Source organism: Eriocheir sinensis, chromosome 24 (assembly GCF_024679095.1).
Source record: "Eriocheir sinensis breed Jianghai 21 chromosome 24, ASM2467909v1, whole genome shotgun sequence".
Taxonomy (NCBI): domain Eukaryota; kingdom Metazoa; phylum Arthropoda; class Malacostraca; order Decapoda; family Varunidae; genus Eriocheir; species Eriocheir sinensis.
The window spans coordinates 15,771,917-15,774,861 of record NC_066532.1 but is presented as its reverse complement, the minus strand read 5'-3'; the positions used below and the strand labels follow the sequence as shown (position 1 = coordinate 15,774,861).

At 44.9% G+C, this 2,945-nt stretch overlaps 1 non-coding gene across 1 annotated transcript; it reads left to right on the top strand.

Moving 5' to 3' along the window:
* Positions 1-1,952: 1,952 nt before the first annotated feature.
* On the top strand, positions 1,953-2,023 carry Trnag-ccc (transfer RNA glycine (anticodon CCC)). The gene has a single exon. It is a non-coding gene; the product is annotated as a tRNA-Gly (tRNA).
* Positions 2,024-2,945: the final 922 nt, after the last annotated feature.

Here is a 2,945-nt window from a genome sequence, read left to right as displayed (position 1 = left end):
TTCCTTACGTCTTTTCTTCCCTTCCTCGTCTCTCCCTTCCCATCACGCCCTTAGCTCGTCCCACTCTCCGCATATCGCATTTAACCATTTTTAACCATCAGGCGACTATTTATGGAGAGTCACCTGTGTTTTATAAGCTTGCAGAAGACCCAGAAGCAGCACTAGAGGCGACAGCTGAGGCAGGAGTGGGAGAGACTCATACGATGGGTCATATTCTTAAAACATTTTAGCGCTCAAGATCACCTATTTGACAAGGCTTTCGTTGGAGTTTGCGGCATTTCCAGGGGTAGTTTTATGACCCTGGTGGTAGTTTGACATTTCCTCTGTACCGTGAACCTAACAAAGCACTCGTGAGGACCCGATTGATCTCCTTTTCGGCGTCTGGATATAGTTGACGTGAGAGGTGAAGTCTTCTGAGAATACGACGCCTTTAAACGTCAGGTGAGTATATGTATGGAGTCACCTGTGTTATATAAGGTTACAGGGTGGTAGTTTGACATTTCCTCTGTACCGCGAACCTAACAAAGCACTCGTGAGGACCCGATTGATCTCCTTTTCGGCGTCTGGATATAGCTGACGTGAGAGGTGAAGTCTTCTGAGAATACAAAACCTTTAATCGTCAGGTGAGTATATGTATGGAAAGTCACCTGTGTTATATAAAGTTACAAAGGACCCAAAGCAGCGTTGCCAAGTTATCGTACTCATCGCATATCATTTTCGTAGTTGCTGACCGATAACTATAACAACAAAGAACGAAAAACATCAATATTCAACAGTTTTAGCATCAACTTTGATTTTCTCACGTTACTTGTATAGGTACGAGAGTTTGAGGCATAACAATGATAGATACGATATGTGGTTAATACGATAATTTGGCAACGCTGACGCAAACATACCTAGAGGCGACAGCAGACACAAAAAAGACCTTGAAAGATTAAAGTGTCATTTCTCGCACTGCGTCACGATGATGCTCACAAGGTCAATATATAAACAAGGCCATCATGCGATCTGTACAAACCACATGTCATGATCCTTCTCCCACACCCTTTTCAACACCTTCTAATGCCTTTAATCCAGAAAAACAGCAACCGTCCGCCCGGCACCCCTCTCTCTCTCTCCCACCCTCGCTCTGTTTACTTCCCCCCCCCCCACCCCCGTTTCTCTTCCCTACATTCATATAATTTGTTTAGCTTTGAGTTAAGTAAGGTTAAGTCATATGTAAGTATCCCTCCCCTCCTCTGTAAATCCCCCCTCACTTTTGTAAATAAAAATCTGAAATCTGAAAATCTGCACCGGACAGACGGATGGAGAGACACACACATTTGACAAGGCTTGCATAGAAGTTTTGGGCATTTCCAGGGGTAGTTTTATGACCCTGGTGGTAGTTTGATCCTTCTTCTTGCCTGCAGTTGAGTCGAAAGGCTGATAATGATTGGGTATAAATAGATCACAGTACAGAAGATGCACGACCCCAGTTCAGGTCAATCCCTAAACTCTACATCTACAAAAAAACCATGGCTATGATATGTTCGAGTCTGGTGCAGTCCCCCTTAAAAGTAGAGTTTGTGAGGTTGGCTTCAGCGCCCAAACACACACATTTGACAAAGCTTTCGTAGGAGTTGCGGGCATTTCCAGGGGTAGTTTAATGACCCTGGTGGTAGTTTAACTCATCCTCTGTACCGTGAACCTAAAATACCACTCATGAGAACACGATTGATCTCCTGTTTTGGCATTTGAAAATCGTTTATGTGAGAAGCGGAGGCGTCTGCATGAGAAAACCGACCTCACCTGTTGATGGAGCAAGTTCAGGTGTGGGGTTATTACTACAAACAACAACAACAACAACAACAATAACTACTACTACTACTACTACTACTACTACTACCACCACTACAACAGCTGCTATTACGTCTTGTCGTTTTGTTTGCTGCTATAATCCTTCGACACCCACGGCGCCGCTGATGTAGTGGTATCATGCAAGATTCCCATTCTTGCGACCCGGGTTCGATTCCCGGGCGGCGCACTTAGGATTTTACGTTACATATTACTATTTCACGGATACTTTTCCTCGCTTTTCTCCGTATATATACTTAAATTTTATTGTTTTTTTTAGGATCTAGGTATGTACACCCCACCCCTCTTGTATCCCCCCTCACCCTGTTGTAATAAATATTTGAATTTGAATTTGAATGTTTGGCGTCGTGGCTCGTCACTGCTCGCGTGTAGATGTCCTCGTGTGCCGCTAGAACACGAGGGAGAGCGCGAGGACGAGGAGGATAATCTGTAAATGCCGCTGAGAGGGAGGAAGGATGTGGTGTGCAAAGAAGAGATAGTGAGAGGCGATAAATGGGCAAGGGAACAAGGGGAGAGGGAGGTAGGAAGGTCACAGGGCAGGGAGGGGGAGGGAGTGAAGGAAGGAGGAAAAGGTCGGTATACTCTCAAACGCTGTCTTCCCTCACATCAACTATTTACGAAGGCTGAGAAGGAGACTGATCGGGTTCTAATGAGTGTTTCTTCAGGTTCACGGTACAGAGGAAGGGTCAAACTACCACCAGGGCCATATAACTACCCCTGGAAATGCCCACAACTCCTACGAAAGCCTTGTCAAATAGATGAACTTGTGAGCTGAAATGTCAGTACTCTCTTTCTTCTCTCACAGCTATTTACAAAGGTTGAGAAGGAGATTAATCGGGTTCTAATGAGTGTTTTTTTCAGGTTCATGGTACAGAGGAAGGGTTAAACTACCACCCGGGTCATATAACTACCCCTGGAAATACCCCAAACTCCTACGAAAGCCTTGTCAAATAGATGAACTTGTGAGCTGAAATATCGGTACTCTCTTTCTTCTCTCACAGCTATTTACAAAGGTTGAGAAGGAGATTGATCGGGTTCTCGTGAGTGTTTCATCAGGTTCACGGCACAGAGGAAGGGTCAGACTACCACCC